The sequence below is a fragment of the Bubalus bubalis genome, chromosome 8 (assembly GCF_019923935.1).
Source record: "Bubalus bubalis isolate 160015118507 breed Murrah chromosome 8, NDDB_SH_1, whole genome shotgun sequence".
Taxonomy (NCBI): Eukaryota; Metazoa; Chordata; class Mammalia; order Artiodactyla; family Bovidae; genus Bubalus; species Bubalus bubalis.
In genome coordinates, this window is record NC_059164.1 from 48,487,653 (window position 1) to 48,508,940 (window position 21,288).

Consider the following 21,288-nt stretch of genomic DNA (forward strand, 5'->3'; position numbering starts at 1 on the left):
GTCTGACTCTGTGTATCATAGCGCCTCGAAAAGGCAAAACCAGTACCAGGGTAGTCTTCCCAGTAGTAAGTGGTGGCCTGTGCCCTCCACTTTCCACTCTCCCACCATTTTTTTTTTTAATTCATTTGTCTATTTATTCAGTGGTTTTAGTGGGACCGGCAACTTTAATGTGCTGAAGATACATTGATGGAGTAAGGCATGTAAGGTGGAAAGATAATATATCGGTAAACAGATAAATAACTAGGATAATTTTAGGATCTGTGATGAACAGGGACTGCTAGGGGAACAGTCATACACAGACTAGGAGATTAAAAGAAAAATAACTCCTAGCCCCGCCTTTAATTAAAGGAGATCGTAAGGGAGCAGGATTAATCCTTAGAAATGAGAAGTGGGATTCTTAGCAGTGAAGAGACTTCCCTTTCATTCTCTCTCAAGAAGCTTCAGCAGGAGATGCTTTGCCAAAAGAGAGGATAAACTAAGAAAGGAGAAGACATAGGACCCTAGAAATAAGAGATCCAAGCTAGAAGAAAAGCAAAGGGAAATCTTGGGCAGCGAGATGAGAGGGTACAGAGAGGAGCAGGAGGATGGAGGGTGCAAGGGAAGATGCAGAACTAATGGTCATCTGATGGATTTGAGCACATGGTACAGAGAAGAGTATTTACAGGTGCTTTAAAATTCTGAGAGAGAGAGTTTTGGAAGAACTTAATGATAGCTGCACAGAGAGCTTTGTAAAGAAAAATTATTAGCTTCAGAAAAAAGAAAAAGACAAGAAAGGCAATGTAACCATAGGCTAATATTAACTCAACAATGCATAATATTGCATACTTACAGTAAAGGATACATGTAACAGGTGATTGTACCAAAAATAGCAAGATCATTATTTTGCCTTCCGCCTTTTTAATTCGTTCTCCATTGCCTCCAATGAAGATTCTTCCCACTGTTTCCTAACTGAGATGCTGTTTTTCATTTTAACTCAACAAATATCTATTGAGTATTCATTCGCATTACTAGGTGCTGGGGATAGAGGTGCTGACAATGGGATAGAGTTGCCACAGTGATCTCAGAGAGACTGCAGTGAGCGGTCCTCAAGAGAGATCTTAGTTCCCTAAGCTGCTGCTGCTGCTAAGTCGCTTCAGTCGTGTCCGACTCTGTGCGACCCCATAGATGGCAGCCCACCAGGCTCCCCCGTCCCTGGGATTCTCCAGGCAAGAACACTGGAGTGGGTTGCCATTTCCTTCTCCAATGCATGAAAGTGAAAAGTGAAAGTGAAAAGTAAAAGTGAAGTCACTCAGTCGTGTCCGACTCTTAGTGACCCCAAGGACTGCAGCCCACCAGGCTCCTCCATCCATGGGACATCCCTAAGCTAGGCAGCCTGAATGAAAACCGGGAATCTAGCCACTAGACCACCAGGAGCGAGAGGCCAGAAGCAAAGTGGCTCTGGCTCTTTCCCTTCTTTGAAAGAAGAATGTTGCAAGGAGGCAAAACTGTACAAGGGTACAAAGTTTATTATTAGAGACACAGCCCAAAGTATGGGAGAGCACACAGGGAAACAGTTCGTTGAAGTCAGAAGCTAGGCAGAAAGACACACCCAGAGAAGAGTGCATCCTGAATGAAGAGGAATACAGTAAGGAGGTGATTTAAATCACTTGTATAGGACAGTTCTTCCAGGTCTTTGTTTACATGTGGCCAGTTATCTTGTTTCTTTTTTCACACCTGACTGGTCCTAAGACCCTTGCCAAGATGCCTGTGCAACTTTTTGCTAAGATGGATTCCACCGCAGAGGCCTATAGATACTTGTCCACACTTACTATGGGGTGGGGCCCCTCCCCTTTTCAATCCCCCAAAAGCCTTCCTGCACATGTGCAGACAGGGAAGTCTTCCTTGATCTCAGGAATAGGTACCTTATCTCTCTACTTTAGCAGAGCTCAGCTTTTGCCACTAGATTTGTCCTTGGAATGCCTGGGTGAGAACAAAGCTTTAGTTTTACTCTACTTGACAAACCTAGCTGTCCAGCCCAGGGACCCATCTGTCTCCTATCTCAATAGAATTTACATTCTCCTGGGCAGGAAGGGGATGCTGAGAAGGAAACAGGCTTTCATTCTTTCGTCCATTCAATACACACTTGATGAGTGTCTCCTGTGGGTCAGGCCCTGGGCTCAGAGTCAGAGATAAATAGATGAACAAGATGGTCAAGATCCTAGACCTCTTGGAGCTTACAGGTTAGTAAAACAGAGAAAACGAAGAAAGTCACAAATAAAATAATTATAAATGGTACAAATTCTGCAAAGAAAACAGAACGCTGAGATAGAGTCTAAGAGGGGATCATACTTTTAAAAGGTTGATCAGGGAAGCTTTCTCTGAGAAAGTGTCATTTAAACCAGGCTTAAAAGATGAGAAGGAGTCAGCCATGGGAATAGTGAAGGAAAAGAGGGTTTCAGGCAGAGGCCACAGTGTGTTTAAAGGCCCTGAGCCAGAATGAGCTTGGCATATTGAGGAAGGGGAGGGAGACTGGAGTTGGGAGTGGTGAGTGAATGGAAGAGTGGCTTGAATTAAGTTTGGATACTTGTGATGTCCTTCAGGCCATAGTAAAGAGTTTGATGTTGATTTTATTCTAAACACAACAGGAAGCCAGGGAGGATTTTTATGCGGAGGAATCAGTTCAGTTCAGTTCAGTCGCTCAGTCGTGTCCAACTCTTTGCGACCCCATGAATCGGAGCACACCAGGCCTCCCTGTCCATTACCAACTCCCGGAGTCCACTCAGACTCACGTCCATCGAGTCCGTGATGCCATCCAACCATCTCATCCTCTGTTGTCCCCTCGTCCTCCTGCCCCCAATCCCTCCCAGCATCAGAGTCTTTTCCAATGAGTCAGCTCTTCACACGAGGTGGCCAAAGTACTGGAGTTTCAGCTTTAGCATCATTCCTTCCAAAGAAATCCCAGGGCTGATCGCCTTCAGAATGGACTGGTTGGATCTCCTTGCAGTCCAAGGGACTCTCAAGAGTCTTCTCCAACACCACAGTTCAAAAGCATCAATTCTTCAGCCCTCAGCTTTCTTCATAGTCCAACTCTCACATCCATACATGACCACTGGAAAAACCACAGCCTTGACTAGACAGACCTTTGTTGGCAAAGTAACGTCTCTGCTTTTCAATATGCTATCTAGGTTGGTCATAACTTTTCTTCCAAGGAGTAAGCGTCTTTTAATTTCATGGCTGCAGTCACCATCTGTAGTGATTTTGGAGTCCAAAAAAATAAAGTCTGACACTGTTTCCTCATCTATTTACCATGAAGTGATGGGACCAGATGCCATGATCTTTGTTTTCTGAATGTTGAGCTTTAAGCCAACTTTTTCATTCTCCACTTTCACTTTCATCAAGAGGCTTTTTAGTTCCTCTTCACTTTCTGCCATAAGGGTGGTGTCATCTGCATATCTGAGGTTATTGATATTTCTTCCGGCAATCTTGATTCCAGCTTGTGCTTCCTCCAGCCCAGTGTTTCTCATGATGTGCAAAGCAATAGAGGAAAACAATAGAATGGGAAAGACTAGAGATCTCTTCAAGAAAATTAGAGATACCAAGGGAACATTTCATGCAAAAATAGGCTCAATAAAGGACAGAAATGGTATGGGCCTAACAGAAGCAGAAGATATTAAGAAGAGGTGGCAAGAATACACAGAAAACTATACAAAAAAGATCTTCACAACCAAGATAATCACGATGGTGTGATCACTCACCTAGAGCCAGACATCCTGGAATGTGAAGTCAAGTGGGCCTTAGAAAGCATCACTACAAACAATGCTAGTGGAGGTGATGGCATTCCATCACCTCCTGAGCTATTTCAAATCCTGAAAGATGATGCTGTGAAAGTGCTGTACTCAATATGCCAGCAAATTTGGAAAACTCAGCAGTGGCCACAGGACTGGAAAAGGTCAGTTTTCATTCCAATCCCAAAGGAAGGCAATGCCAAAGAATGCTCAAACTACCACACAATTGCACTCATCTCACATGCTAGTAAAGTAATGCTCAAAATTCTCCAAGCCAGGCTTCAGCAATACATGAACTGTAAACTTCCAGATGTTCAAGCTGGTTTTAGAAAAGGCAGAGGAACCAGAGATCAAATTGCCAACATCCACTGGATCATGGAAAAAGCAAGAGAGTTCCAGAAAAACATCTATTTCTGCTTTATTGACTATGCCAAAGCCTTTGACTGTGTGGATCACAATAAACTGTGGAAAATTCTGAAAGAGATGGGAATACCAGACCACCTGACCTGCGTCTTGAGGAACCTATATGCAGGTCAAGAAGCAACAGTTAGAACTGGACATGGAACAACAGACTGGTTCCAAATAGGAAAAGGAGTACGTCAAGGCTGTGTATTGTCACCCTGTGGAGGAATAGCCATATCTAATTTGTGTTTGAAGAAAGTCACTCTTACTGCTGGTTTGTGAAGGAATTGGAAAGGAGGCAAGAATGGAAGAGGAGAGAACACATAAAAGAGGCCTTTATAGCACTTCAGATAAGAAGTGAGGTGGAGGGGCTCAAGATGGGGTGGGCTGGTGGGTGCATTTCAGTTAAAGTCAGAGCTAGAATTATCAAGGCTTTCTGAAAGATTGAAAGCAGAGAGGAAATAAGGCATGGATTCTATCTCCTTGGTTTGGGGCTTAAGCAGTTAGAGGGCTGGTTTAGCCATTCACTGAGACAGAAGAGATTTCCAGCGGGAACAGCAGGGCCGTGGTGAAGGCAGACAGGAATAGGACTTAAGCTCTGTGTGATGTGTTTTGGGGACGGTCAACTGAAGTTTCATAGATAGTAGAGTGTATCTTTGATGGGGACAATGGTAGACATGGTTTAAGAACTGCTGAGCCCTTTGGGTTTGTGGCTTTTTAAAAACTTTTATTGACATATAGTTGATTTACCATGTTGTATTAGGAGCCCTTTGGGTTTTAAAAAATAAATTGATTTTATTTATTTTTGGTTGTGCTGGGTCTTTGTTGCTGCTCACATTTTTCTCTAGTTGTGGCAAGTGGGGGGCTTTTCTCCAGTTGCAGTGAGTAGGCTTCTCGTTGCAATGGCTTCTTTTCTTGTGGATCTTAGGCTCTAAGGCCAGTGGGCTTCAGTAGTTGTGGAATGTGTACTCAATAGTTGGCTCCTGGGCTCTAGAGCACAGGCTCAACAGTTGTGGCGCACGGGCTTAGTTGAGGAGCCTTTTGGTTTTTTAATGTGCTTGTGCAGCTACAAATGTCCAGACATGATGCCTGAGTCTGGAGTTTAGGCTAGAGACAGAGCGAGGATCTAGATGACAGGATGGGAAACAAGATACGCACAGAATCCAAGCAAGGGGAACGAGGCATTTCCTGTGTCAGCTGCGCCTCTGAGAGGCTCACGCTGATTACGGTCAATCACCAGGCTCCTGTTTTCTTTTTCATATCACACTGGGCATATGTTGAAATTTCTTCTAAATCTCGCCAGAAATCTTGACTCTCAGCATCAAACCTGAGTACCATGTTAATGAGAATCCTGTCATTTAAAAATAGGGGCTTCCCTGATAGCTCAGTTGGTAAAGAATCTGTCTGCAAGGCAGGAGACCCCAGTTTGATTTCCGAGTCAGGAAGATCCGCTGGAGAAGGGATAGGCTACCCACTCTAGTATTCTTGGGCTTCCCTTGTCGCTTGGCTGGTAAAGAATCCACCTGCAATGTGGGAGAACTGGGTTTGATCCCTGGGTTGGGAAGATCCCCTAGAGAAGGGAAAGGCTACCCACTCCAGTATCCTGGCCTGGAGAATTCCATGGACTGTATAGTCCATGGGATCTCAAAGAGTCGGACATGACTGAGCGACTTTCACTTTCTCACTTTCAAGTTAGCAGGACAGTGACATGTAATATCTTAGAGTGAAATGTATAGATTTTCTGAAATATAGTATATTTACCATTGTGAAGTTTCCTTGTGCTGATACTACAGTTCAAGATAGCAATGCTATAACGCTCATCAGAAACAACAGGGATAACTTCTTAAACTGGTTGCAGTTTACCAGCTGTAAGACCTCTTAAGAACCTCTGTTTCCTCCACCGTAAAGGAGATGGAGCAGATTAATCAACTAGATAGGCTCCTTGCTTCCATAATATTCCATAATTCAATGATTGTACGCATTTATAAATAGGTCCAAACCGCTCACCCTGAACTGTTTGCTTCTTTTGACAAGACAGACCAAGAAAAGGAGAGTGATTGGATTTCTGTAGTGAACCAGGCTGTAAAGAGGCAGAGGACTAAGATACCAATGGCTACTAAAGCCATTTCCTGGGCTGATCATCACCAGTTTCCCTGTTAAAAGACAACCCAAACGTATTAGGGCAGCTGTGGCTCCCAGCATGCAACAAAATGGAAAGGGATCGCTTGAGACAGTCTTGGGTTAATTAGAATATTTTTTCTGGAATTCGCACTGAAACCTGCCTTGTGATTATGGTGATTCTCATAGTGTGATTATGGGGACCCCCAGCACTTCCAGTGCTAAGAATATCTGTGGCTTTGAAACCAGTTAATTCCACAAACACATGGAACATAAATCATTTGCCAATTCATTTAGCAAAGACATGGGTGAAAGTGAAAGTTGCTCAGTTGTGTCCAACTCTTTGTGACCCCATGGACTATATAGCCCGTGAAATTCTCTAGGCCAGAATACTGGAGTGGGTAGCCTTTCCCTTCTCCAGGGCATCTTCGCAACCCAAGGATTGAACCCAGGTCTCCTGCACTGCAGGTAGATTCTTTACCTGCTGAGCCACAAGGGAAGCAAAGACAAAGGAGACAGGCACAAATTAATTGCTCATGAAAAAGTTTCATCACAGTAATGCAACCCAACTAAGTAGGTGAAACTCCTATGTATTACTGCAAATATTTTGTGATTATGAGATTAATTTTTCAAGAATGAGTTGTCAGTTATTTCATTAGTTGTAACATTTACTAACTTGATAAACATGCACAGGATTCACCTAAAGAATTATATATTATTGGATTATTTCCATTTAATAAATATTTTTTACTGACCCACAGTTTGACATTCTTTTTAAGTTCAGATCTAACAAAGTTTAACCTGTCTGCCCACAAGTCGAGTTTCTTTGCCTCCATTGTATTATATTAATAGCTTTTCATTTCTTGAATATCCATAATGCCAATTCAAACTGTCAACCTAAATATATATATATATATTTCCAACTTTAAAAGTTTTTTTCCAGAAGAATTTTAGGCAAGAATTATAATCACAATATTTAGGAACTTCTCTGATGATCCAGTGGCTAGGACTCCACTGCAAGGGGCATAGGTTCGATCCCTGGTCAGGAAACTAAGATCCCACAAGCTTGGCAGCTCTGCAAAAAAAAAAAAAAAAAAAAGAGTTAACAATTTGTACAGTATGAGAACTGACCTATCAAATGATCATTGGCCGTAAATAATAGATACAACCACTCTGCTGTATCCTGAATGAACACTGGCTTAATTTTAGTTGGTATAAATTAGGACATTTTGATTTCTATTTTAAGATGGAGATTTTAATTTTGAATACATACAGGAACCAAGCAAATGATGTAAATAAGGGATGGGACACATTAGTGAGATCCAGTCAGGTTTTATTTTATTTTTTTTTTTTCCCGCCCATCCCCTCAGTCAGGTTTTAAAGCTCAAAAATCATGCCCAGAGGATAGCACTAACATAGTTCCAGCAGATTATTGCCATTGGAATGCAGACTGAAAAGAATCTCAAAATTTGGATTTTTGGAAAAACAACTGTCCAGGTTGGGTGTGGCCCACAGGCTGCCAATTGGCTCATTCTTGACCTTTCATTGGAAGAAGTACAGAAATTTCTCATTTGTTTTGAATAGCGTTTGGCCAAGATTGACCCAGAAGAAAAAATTCAGTTCTGAATTGTAACTTCTTTCAAAAACATCATTGTGTTTTCTATAATTAGCCTGTGTGTATGTAGTGCAAAGTCTAAACAATACACTTTTGGATGACTGTTTATTGATCCTAATTTAAGAAATACAACTATGCAGTAACACAAAACTACACTGTGCTGCAGCTTATGTAACTTGTAACCTTTGGTCTTTTCATGACTCGTGACTTTTGTTCTCTTTCTTCAGAACTGGGGGAAAAAATTCTTTTTCTAATTAAAATCAAGCAGATGGAAAAGGATAACAGTGACCCTTCTATTTCCTTCTGCTTTCCAGTTGGAGGCACTCCAAATGAATCTGATTTAAATTTTTTCTTGAAAGCAGAAGAGGAAGGAATGGGAGAAAGGAGGAAAGTGAGGATCATAGGGAGTCTACAGCCTAAAAAAAAACCTCAGCAGGTGTTTCTGAAAAACTAAAGATGCAAGTGTTCAGCTCTTCTCTCTCCTTGTTTACTCATTCATTTATTGAGCAGCTGTTACATGCCAGGCACTGTTCTAGGCTTGGGGGGTAGAAAAGAAAATGTCCCTGTCACCTTAGGGCTCCTATCCTAATGAAGTTGATAATAAAGTAAAAACAAATAAGATAGTTACAGAGAGTGATAACTACTTTGAAAACACAGACGTTATGTGACAAAGAGAAAGCGGGGAGACCCCTTGCTTTATTCAGCTTGAACTGCCATAAGTAAATACCCTAAACTACATGGCTTAAAGAACAAAAATCTATTTCTTCCGTTTGGGGAGCTGCAGTTCCTGGATTAGGATGCCAGAATGGTCGAGTTCTAGTGGCAAGAGCTGGCATCCTGTCTTGTAGATGATCGCCTTTTCACTGTGCCCTTACACAGTGGGTTGGGGAGGAGGGATTGAGTATTTCTTCATATAAGGGCACTAATCCCATCATGAAGGCCTCTCCCTTATGACCTCATCTAAACTTAATCACGGTAGTCCCCCATGTGTGGGAGAGAGATGTTCTAAGAACCTGTACACTGGGATGCCTGAAACTGCAGATAGTATGGAAGCCTAGATATACTGTATTTTTCTCATATATACATAACTATGATAAGGTTTAATTTATAATTAGGTATAGTGAGAGATTAACAAAAATAATAGAATAGAAAAATTATAACAATATACTGTAATAAAGGTTATTGTATGTGGTCTCTGTCTCTCAAAATATCTTATTGTAAAAATTTATTGTCTTTTCCATCTTAACTAAGCGTTTATCAACCACCGTGGCCATAACTTCTGTAGTTTGAGGTATAACAGCCAAACTAGCACATATTTCTTTTTCCTTCTTCGCAGTTTCATGGATTGAAGATTCATTCTTATCTTAGATTTTAGCAACCACAGCTTGTGATTTTTTTTTCTTTCCTTATTAAGTTGAGAACTTTCACCTTTTCACTGAAAGGAAGCATTTAAATCTTCTCTTTGGCATACCAGAATTACCAGCATCACGATTCTTGCGCTTGTGCTTTGGGGCCATTATTCAGTAAAATAAGGGTAACTTGAAAACAAGCACTGCAATACCGCAACAGTCAATCTGATAGCTGAGGCGGCTGCTAAGCGACTAAGGGGTAGATATGCTGGGCACCGGGACAATTCATGTTCTGGGTTGGGCAGAGCAGGACGGTATGAGATTTCATCATCCTACTCAGAAGGGCGTGCACTTTAAAACATACTATTTATTTCTAGAATTTTTCATTTACTGTGTTCGGGCTACAGTTGACCCTGGGTAACTGAAGCCTTGGAAAACAAAGCCTCCAATTCAGGCGGAAACACTGTGTCTGCCAAAAGGCCCCATCTCCAAATACCGTCATACCGGAGTTTCAGCTTTGCTATATGATTTTGGGGAGACATCATTCAGTACATAATATTCTACCTTTGGTCCCCTCAAATTCATGTCCTTCTGACATGCAAAATTCATTCATTCATTCTATCCAACAGCTCCCCCTGTCTTAACTAACTCAGAAACCTGAAGTCCAAAGTTTCATCTTCATATCACTTAAATCAGATACGGGTGAGAGTCTAAGCACATTGATTCACAGGCAAAGTTCCTCTTCACTTTGAACATGTAAAACCAAGTTTTTTTTTTTTTTAATTTTTAAAATGTTATTGAAGAATAGTTGCTCTAGAATGTGTTAATTTACTCTGTACAGCAAAGTGACTCAGTTATGCATATTCTTTTTCATGTTCTTTTCTATGGTGGTTTGTGACGGGATACTGAATATAGTTTCCTGTGCTATAGAGTAGGACCTTGTTGTTTATCCATCCTGTGTATAAATCAAACAAGCTATGTTCTTCCAAAATACAGTGGTGGGACAGACACAGGATAGACACTCCCATTCTAAAAAAGGGAGAAATTGGAAGAAAAGGACAGAGTGGTGGGTACAAAGAGTGGTGGGTACCAAGGAAGTCCAAAACTTAAATATGTAAATCCCATTAAATCTTTTTTTAAAAATTAATTTTTATTGGAGTGTCCTCGCTTTACAATTTTGTGTTAGTTTCCACTCTACAGCAAATTGAATCAGCTATGTATGTATTTACATCTATCCATATTTTGGCTAGAGTCTCTCCTATAGAGTGAAGTAAATCAGAAAGAGAAAAACAAATATCGTATATTAACACATAAATGTGGCATCTAGAAAAAATGGCATAGATGATCTTATTTGCTAAACAGTAGAGATGCAAACACAGAGAACAAATGTATGCATACCAAAAGGGAAGGGGGATGGGGGGATGATTGGGAGACTGGGATTGGCATATGTATACACTATTGATACTACATATAAAGAAGTAGGAAAAGGCATCCCACTCCAGTATTTTTGCCTGGGAAAATTCCATGCACAGAGGAACCTAGCGGGCTTGCATGCACACACACTCACATGAAATAGATAACTAATGAGAACCTACTGTAAGCACAGGGAACTCGACTCAATGCTCTGTGGTTACCTAAATGGGAAGAAGTTAGTTCCTTTAGATCTTAAAGCTCAAGAACAATCCATTTTAGTTTAATATTCTGTCATCCAGGCTCACTGGGATGGCACCATCATACCCAAGGCTCAGCAGGGCTTCCTCCTCCCACGCTGAAGGTCCCTGCTGGGGGCTTCACCCTCTGGTAGAAGGAAGCAGCCTTGCTCCCTGAGTCTGTGGTGGGAGAGGCAACTCCATGATCACCTTTGGTTTCATTCTTCCCTTTTCTTGAAAGATAAACAAGCTTGCAGCCTTCCTGCAGTCCTTCCCTTTGTTCAGCTTCCTTTTATCTCAGCTTGTGGTTTCTGCTGGTAAAGCCTCATCTCTGTTCCTAGCTTCTGCTGAGATGGGTGATGAGATCATGGTTCATAGTCATGGTAACTTTATCAAACGGTTGTTCAGCCACACCCTTAGCATTCTCTTTAAGAATGAACTTTCTCATTCTCTGCCATGTGGCCACACTGAGAATTTTCTGTCTTTAAATTCTGGTTCTTTTTTGCTTAACAATTCCGTTGTTCAGAGTTTAAACTACTCCATAATATTGCCGACTCAGCATCCATTTTGTGTGGCCTGAAGAGGGCTTGTACTGATAGTAGCCCCTCCCTAGATAACAACCTCCAGTCACAAGTAAATGTGACAAGTTCCTGATATGACTCTCCAATAACCCTTGTGATAAACACTTGCCCCCATAGCCCACAGTCTTACCCTGTGCACCCCTTAGATAAGACTCCTGCAAAGCTTACCAAAACCTCACCCTTGGTTTGAATTGACCAATCTGACCTTAGCTCTAGAATCTAAAAGCCCTCCACCTTATTAAGGCAAGAGTTCAAGGTTCTGTAGGGGTCTCTACCCATATTCTGCCTTGAGCCAAGAGGCTCCTCAAGGTGTGCTGTGTCCCTCCCCAAGGACCTTTGAGTAATAAACATGTCTATTTCAATTTTCTTTGCAGTATTTCGCATTGGGGCTCACCATCTGACACCCCGGGGCACTAGTTAACAAATGTTTATTAAACAAAGTCTCCATTCTTCTTCAACTCATCTCTCGCCTTTTGCCCGTCACTGTAAGTGATGAGGGGAAATCAAGCTGCCCCCTTGAACACTTTGCTTAAAAATCTCTAAAAGGTAACATCTGGAATGAGCCCTATAGCACAGGACAGAACCAGGATTTTAGAACAATGCCTGGTACAAAGTTTAAAGGTATTATAAATGAATGCAAGAATGAGTGAATGGATGAATAAAACTAGAAGTGGGGAAGGAATATTCCAGGCAGAAGGACCAATATTGCAAAGATTCCACAGTAGAAAACATCTTACCATGTCTGTGGATCAGAAAGGAGGCCAGTGTGGCTAGAGAACTGGGGAGTGATGAAGTGAGATGAGTGTGGAGAGGTAGGCAGTATTATTAGATGTTGCTTGGTGATCTGTGCTTTCATATAATGAAATATTAAGAGATGAACTCTGGAACCAGACTTTCTCAATTCAAATCCCTGCTCCATCACTTAATACCTGTGTGACCTCTAGGAAGGTAATCAATCTCTCTGTATCTCCACTTCCTTGTCTATAAAATGGGAGAAATAACAATTATGACATATAATCATAATATAAGTAGTCAAAATAATAACATAAAATAAAATTGGTTTGTTTTGACATTTAAATGAGTTAATTTTAAAATGAGCTTAAAAAAAGTCCCAATCAATAACTTTGAATAGATGATAAAGTTTATAGTTTGGTTCCTGTATTTTCTCATCATTTATAGCCTTACTTTTGTAAACTGCCTTCACCAGTTTTTTTCTGTTGGAATGTTCTTTTCTTTAGAATTGTTTTCTAAGGATCCTTTGAATATTACAAATATTAAAAGTTTGTGGTATGCATTGCAAATATCTTTCCTACCTTTCCATTTGCTTTTCAATGGTGATTATGATATTTATCCCGTATAGAAATTTCAAAAGTTTATGTTTTCAATCTATTCTTATATGATTTTGGTTTTTTAAGCATACGAGGCATAAGAATACCTGCGTATATTGCACCTAGATATCTTCTAACACCTTTTACTCTATTATATCTAAACCTTTGTTTCCAAAGGAATTTTTTTTTTAAAGGTATCTAGGAGAGTTGGACATGACTGGAGCGACTTAGCAGCAGCAGCAGGAGTATTATCATGGTAAGCATTTTGGTAAATAACCTTTAGATAGCTTTCAGTGCATAAATACATGTTTATAGATACATATACATAATTTTTGGAGAAGGCAATGGCACCCCATTCCAGTACTCTTGCCTGGAAAAATCCCATGGATGGAGGAGCCTGGTGGACTGCAGTCCATGGGGTCGCTAAGAGTCAGGCACAACTGAGCGACTTCACTTTCACTTTTCACTTTCATGCACTGGAGAAGGAAATGGCAACCCACTCCAGTGTTCTTGCCTGGAGAATCCCAGGGACGGGGGAGCCTGGTGGGCTGCCGTCTATGGGGTCACACAGAGTTGGACACGACTGAAGTGACTTAGCAGCATACATAATTTTATGTAAGTGTAATGAGAGGCAGCCTGATCAGCCTATTGCTATCAACCACCACTGACTCCTACACTGTTCATCCTCTAAATAAGGAAGGTGGGGGCAGGGGAGATGATTTATAGAAGAGTAGGGCCAAGAGCTCTTAGCTTTGGGAATTCCCTGGTGGTCCAATGGTTAGGACATTGTGCTTTCACTGCAAGGTCCAGATTCTGTAGGCTGTGTGGTGTGCCCAAAAATAAAATAGAGTTCTTAGCGTTGATTGGTGAGTTTATTCTTCTACCTGTTGGGAAGGTTCTTCCTCACCTCACCCCCAAGCAGAGTGCTGTGGGGCTCCAAGAGAATTACTCACAGAGACTGGGAGTCCCACAAGATGGGGAGACCCGCTTCTTGATCCCGGGCTTGACACTAGCTGGACAGCCAAGCGTGAGGTCAGCCTTGGAGCGGCAGTGGGTGGAGCATTACCTGAGTCTTCTTGGTAAGTCCTCCGAAGGTGAGGGGTTTCCTGTCTCAGGAAGATGGGATCTTGTCTCAAGATCTCCAGAGGCAGAGACCTTTTTAGAAACCTTTGGGAAGAACAAGAAGGGACTAGTGGAGTATGACTGGGAGGGAAATGTTAGGGGACATCCTTACCCCAGTTCCTGTGGTTCTTGGAGAGCACAGAAATGGACTATCGTGTCTAAAACCACCTCCTCCATCAGACCTGCTGCCCTCTCCCGGGTGTCCTTTGAAACCACCTCCTGCATCAGACCTGCAGCCTCTCCTGTGCATATTCTATAACCACCTCCTGCATTGTACCTACTGCCTCTACCGTGCATCCTCTGAAACCACCTCCTCCATCATACCTGTTCCCTCTCCCATGTGTCCTCATAGGTGAAAGGCATCACCACAAATCACCCCATGTTCCAGATAATGAAATTTTGCATCATGATCATCTTTCCCTTTTTCATTCCTTTATCCTGCTAACCCCTAGCACTGTAGTTCTGTATTCTTACTATTTCCTTCTCTTTTCTATTCTCCACCTCAAGCATTCATCACCTATTGCTTGGGATACTTCCAGAGGTCCTTCTTGTGGGGTGAGGAGAGCCCCCATATTAAGGCTGCTCTTCTGAGAGTGTGATGGGAGGAAGCTCCCAGTTCCTATTGATCCCAAATCCAGGGAAACCAGGCAGTGAGAATATTCCTGTTCTCTCCAAGCCAAACCAAGCAACTACACCCAAATGGACAGAATTCCCAGCCCCTTTCACCCATTCCTTCTTTGAGTAGAACCTGACCTTTCTCTCTCTTCACCACAATATGTCATGTTTCCCTTTTCTTCCTCCATTTCCTTACCATTCCAGTTTTCAGTCCTTGGATTTTGACATCTACCTCTTTTGGATTGAAACTTGCTCTCTAAGATCTCCAGTGCCAAATACAAAGGTGTAACAGCTAAGAACCTTTCTAATGCAAGTGATAGAAATTCTAACTCAAACTGGCTTAAGCAAAAAAGAGAATCTGTGAGCTCCTATAACTGAAGAGTCCAAAGGATAGGCATGGTTTTTAATCCAAGGCTCAAAAAATGTCACTGAAATGTCATTTCTCTCCTTGTCTTGTCTCTAGGTCCTTGTGTTTGCTCCATCTTAGGGCCATGCATGGGATCAGAACAGTTGCAACTGTTTCAGTTCCTACATCCACTTAGATAGACATCTAGGAAGAACAAGAGTGTGTTACTTGCTAGTGGCAGCCTATGTCCCTGAACCAATCACTGTGACCAAGGGAGTGGGTTGCTCTGATTGGCCAGGCTTGAGTCTCATGTTCAATATCTAGTCTTCAGGACACAGATGTCCTGTAGAAATACAATGGGAAATGTAAACATGAGACACAGATGGGAGCCATAAGTGTAATTTTAAAAATGTAATTTTAAATGTTCTAGTAGCCACATTTAAAAAAGCAAAAGCAGGAGAAATGAACAGTAATGCTACATTTCATTAAACCCAGTATATCCTAACTATTACCATTTCAACATTCATCAGTATTTTAATTACTAATGAAATATTTTCTACTCTATTCTTGTTCAGTTCAGTCACTCAGTCATGTCTGACTCTTTGTGACCCCATGGACTACAGCACGCCAGACTTCCCTGTCCATCACTAACTCCTGGAATTTACTCAAACTCATATCCATGGAGTCAGTGATGTGATCCAACCATCTCATCCTCTGCCGTCCCCTTCTCCTCCCACCTTCAATCTTTCCCAGCATCAGGGTCTTTTCCAATGAGTCAGTTCTTGGCAACAGATGGTCGAAATATTGGAGTTTCAGCTTCAATTAATATTCAGGCCTGATTTCCTTTAGTATGGACTGGTTGGATCTCCTTGCAGTCCAAGGGACTCTCAAGAGTCTTCTCCAACACCACAGTTCAAAAGCATCAATTTTTGGCACTCAGCTTTCTTTATAGTCCAACTCTCACATCCATACATGACCACTGGAAAAACCATAGCTTTGACTAGATGGACCTTTGTTGGCAAAGTAATGTCTCTGACTTTTAATATGCTGCTAGGTTGATCAGACCTTTTCTTCCAGGGAACAAGCATCTTTTAATTTCATGGCTGCAATCACCTTCTGCAGTGATTTTGGATCCCCCAAAAATAAAGTCTGTCACTATTTCCACTGTTTCCCCATCTATTTGCCATGAAGTGATGGGACCAGATGCCATGATCTTACTTTTCTGAATGTTGAGCTTTAAGCCAACTTTTTCACTCTCCACTTTCACTTTCATCAAGAAGCTCTTTAGGTCTTCTTCACTTTCTGCCATAAAGGTGGTATCATCTGCATTTCTGAGGTTATCGATATTTCTCCTGGCAATCTTGATTCCAGCTTGTGCTTCCTCCAGCCCAGCATTTCTTATGATGTACTCTGCATATAAATTAAATAAGCAGGGTGGCAATATAGAGCCTTGATGCACTCCTTTTCCTATTTGGAACCAGTCTGTTGTTCCATGTCCAGTTCTAACTGTTGCTTCTTGACCTGCATACAGATTTCTCAGAAGGCAGGTCAGGTGGTCTGGTATTTCCATCTCTTTAAGTTTATTGTGATCCACATAGTCAAAGGCTATGGCATAGTCAATGAAGCAGAAGTAGATGTTTTTCTGGAACTCTCTTGCTTTTTCGATAATCCAATGGATGTTGGCAATTTGATCTTTGGTTCCTCTGCCTTTTCTAAATCCAGCTTGAACATCTGGAAGTTCACAGTTCATGTACTGTTGAAGTCTGGCTTGGAGAATTTTGAGCATTACTTTGCTGGCGTGTGAGATGAGTGCAACTGTGCAGTAGTTTGAACATTCTTTGTCATTGCCTTTCTTTGGGATTGGAATGAAAACTGACCTTTCCCAGTCCTGTGGCCACTGCTGAGTTTTCCAAATTTGCTGGCATATTGAGTGCAGCATTTTCACAGCATCATCTTTCAGGATTTGAAAGAGCTCAACTGGAATTCTGTCACCATCACCAGCTTTATTTGTAGTGATGTTTCCTAAAGGCCACTTGACTTCACATTCCAGGATGTCTGACTCTAGGTGATTTATCACACCATCGTGGCTATATGGGTCATGATCTTTTTTGTATAGTTCTTCTGTGTGTTCTTGCCACTTCTTCTTAATATCTTCTGCTTCTGTTAGGCCCATACCATTTCTGTCCTTTTTGTGCCCATCTTTGCATGAAATGTTCCCTTGGTATTTCTAATTTTCTTGAAGAGATCTCTCAGTTCAGTTCAGTTCAGTCGCACAGTCGTGTCCGACTCTTTGCGACCCCATGAATCGCAGCGGGCCAGGCCTCCCTGTCCATCACCAACTCCTGAAGTTTACTCAAACTCATGTCCATTGAGTCAGTGATGCGATCCAACCATCTCATCCTCTGTCATCCCCTTCTTCTCCCACCTTCAATCTTTCCCAGCATCAGGGTCTTTTCAAATGAATCAGTTCTTCGCATCAGGTAGCCAAAGTTTGGAGTTTCAGCTTCAGCATCAGTCCTTCCAGTGAATATTCAGGGCTATTTCCTTTAGGATGGAATGGTTGGATATCCACAGGAGATTAAAGAGATCTCTAGTCCCTCCCATTCTATTGTTTTCCTCTATTTTTTTGCACTGAATACTGAGGAAGGCTTTCTCATCTCTCCTTGCTATTCTTTGGAACTCTGCATTCAGATGGGTATATCTTTCCTTTTCTCCTTTGCCTTTAGCTCCTCCTCTTTTCTCAGCTATTTGTAAGGCCTCCTCAGACAACCATTTTGCCTTTTAGCATTTCTTTTTCTTGGCGATAGTCTTGATCACCACCTCCTGTACAATGTCACAAACCTTCATCCATAGTTCTACACTCTGTCTATCAGATCTAATCCCTTGAATCTATTTGTCACTTTCCCTGTATAATCATAAGGGATTTGATTTAGGTCATACCTGAATGGTCTTGTGGTTTTCCCCACTTTCTTCAATTTAAGTCTGAATTTGGCAATAAGGAGTTCATGATCTGAGCCACAGTCAGCTCCTGGTCTTGTTTTTGCTGACTGTATAAAGCTTCTCCATCTTTGGCTGCAAAGAATATAATCAATCTGATTTCAGTATTGACCATCTGGTGATGTCCATGTATAGTCTTCTCTTGTGATTTTGGAAGAGGGTATTTACTATTACCAGTACATTCTCTTAGCAAAACTCTGTTAACTTTTGCCCTGCTTTGTTTTGTACTCCAAGGCCAAATTTGCCTGTTACTCCAGGTATCTCTTGACTTCCTACTTTTGCATTCCAGTCCCCTGTAATGAAAAGGACATCTTTTGGGGATGTTTGTTCTATAAGGTCTTGTAGGTCTTCACAGAACCATTCAACTTCAGCTTATTTAGCATTACTAGTTGGGGCATATACTTGCACTACTGTGGTATTGAATGGTTTGCCTTGGATACATTCCAAGATCAGAGATCATTCTGCTGTTTTTGAGAATGCATCCAAGCACTGCATTTCAGACTCTCTTGTTGACTATGAGGGATACTCCGTTTCTTCTAAGGGATTCTTGCCCACTGTAGATATAATGGTCATCTGAGTTAAATTCACTCATTCCAGTCCATTTTAGTTCACTGATTCCTAAAATGTCAATTTCACTCTTGCTTCTCCTCTTTGACCACTCCCATTTTACCTTGATTCATGGACCTAACATTCCAGGTTCCTATGTAATATTGCTCTTTACAGCCTTGGACTTTACTTCCATCACCAGTCACATCCACAACTGGGTGTTGTTTTTGCTTTTGCTCCATCTTTTCATTCTTTCTGGAGTAATTTCTTCACTGATCTCCAGTAGCACATTGGTCACCTACTGACCTGGGGAGTTCATCTTTCAGTATTCTATCTTTTTGCCTTTTCATACTGTTCATGGGTTTCTCAAGGCAAGAATACTGAAGTGATTTGCCATTCCCTTCTCCAGTAGACCATGTCTTGTCAGAACTCTTCACCATGACCCGTCCATCATAGGTGGCCCTACACGGATGGCTCATAGTTTCACTGAGTTAGACAACACTGTGGTCCATGTGATCAGTTTGGTTAGTTTTCTGTGATTGTGGTTTTCATTCTGTCTGCCCACTGATTGGTAAGGTTAAGAGGCTTATGGAAGCTTCCTGATGGGAGAGATTGATTGAGGGGGAAAGTGGGTCTTGTTCTGATGGGCAGGGCCATGCTCAGTAAATCTTTAATCCAGTTTTCTGTTGATTGGAGCTGTGTTCCCTCCCTGTTGTTTGACCTGAGGCCAAACTATGGTGGAGGTAATGAAGATGATGGCGACCTCCTTCAAAACGTCCTGTGCACACACTGCTGCACTCAGTGCCCCAACCTTGCAGCAGGCCACTGCTGACCCATCCCTCTGCCGGAGACTCTGGACACTCACGGGCAAGTCTGGATCAGTCTCCTGTAGGGTCACTGCTCCTTTCTCCTGGATCCTGGTACACACAAGGTTTTGTTTGTGCCCTCCAAGAGTCTATTTCCCAGTCCTGTGTAAGTTCTGGTGGCTCTATGGTGGGGTTAATGGCGACCTCCTCCAAGAGGTTTATGCCATACCCAGGTCTGCTGCACCCAGAGCCCCTGCCCCTGCAACAGGCCACTGCTGACCCATAACTCCACAGGAGACACTCAAACACAGCTCTGGCTTAGTCTCTGTGGGGTCTCTGGGTCCTGGTGCGCACAAGGTTTGTTTGAGCCCTCCGAGCATCTCTGGTGGGTATGGGGTTTGATTCTAAACATCATTTTGCCCCTCCTACCATCTTTCTGGGGCTTCTCCTTTGCCCTTTGACATAGGGTATCTTTTTTTTGGTGGGATCCAACCTTCTCCTGTCGATGGTTGTTCAGCAGTGAGTTATAATTTTGGAGCTCTTGCAGGAGAAGATGAGCACACATACTTCTACTCCGCCATCTTATAATTCCATCATACAATCTGACAATTCCACTTCTGAGTGTTTTTCAAAAGAAAAGTACTAATTCAAAAAGATACATGCACCCCTTTGTTGACTGCAATATTGTCTTATATTTCATCTTGGGACACGAATGAATATAGAAACCCATGTAGTAATGTTGGGGGAGTTTGTAATTTTCTTGGTTTTGTCTCATCACAACAAAAATTTGAAGTGATGGACGGACCAGTGTTACAGCCCTGTGAAATTTCCTTGGGTAGACCAGTGTACCTCTCTGTGTTACAGTTCAGTTTTATGAGGAAAAACAAAGGTAGTACACCCTTGAGGAGTGAGGGCAGGCCGACCCAAAAGACAGAGAGAAGAGAGGCCCCTGGCTCAATTTTGACTCCTCTTTTTATGTTTTTTCTCCTCCCCCTGAGCCTGCCCTATGTAAATTGAGCTAGCCAGGAGGGCTGTTTGTTTTACCTGAGGTCCTCACTCCAGTCCTCAGACCTTCTTTTGTTCTATTCTTGTGGGCTTTTCCCTTCTTTGTGTTTTAGCCACCACCATTCTGGACTCCTATTTCCTATTCTAACTACCTAACATTCCTCCTTCAAGAGATGGGAGGCCCAATTCTTTGGGAATAGGGGTATTGAGGTCTCTCTGGCTACTGTGCTGAACTGGGATGGTGAGGGCCATTGGGCCTCCCCCTTTTGCTAGTTTCAGGCCTCAGAGTCCTTAGAGCGGTGTCTATCTAAAGGTGAGTGATATTTTCTGTAGTCGGCTGTAGTTTTACATATCCTTGTTGAACTGGCACTGCATGTTGTAGCTTGTTGACCTGGGCAAAGATAAAACAGGTTAGACAATTGATAATACATGGAGCCATCATAAGCAGCATCAATATGGTGATGAAAGGGATTAATAGGGGCATTAGCCAACTCCAAATTCCCCTCGCCGAGAGAAGGATCCCCCAGAGAGAGATTGTAGCCACCCTGAGAACTCTCCAGCTCGTTCTTTGAGATCTAGTAGGATCTGAATATTTTTCTTGTGAACTGTGAGACTTTTTTTAAACTTAGCTGGAGGTATTTACCCAGAAACAACATGTCTCATTCAAGATGGCTCAAGTCCCTCCTTATTCAGGTATCAGAAGACCTATCTCCTGTCTATTTTGGAGTACAACTCCTGCCAAACTGTATTGGCTTCATAGAGCTATTCTGAGAAATATTATCTCCAGAAACTTAATTTTGGGGGTGTTCATTAGAATGGCACTCATTTGTAGTCTTGAATCGGTATCTGAGATCTCCCAGGGCTCACAAGTGTATTGAGTGTCATCTTCTGTTTTCTTCCATGGCTTGACTTATGAGTAGCAAATCCAGGGGTCATGTACTGGTACCTTGACTGCTGTAGGGGTAGAAAGTATTACAGGGTAGGGAACCTTCCAAGTGGGCTGGAATTGAACCTTTGGGGACCCATCTTTCCAGACTTTAATTAG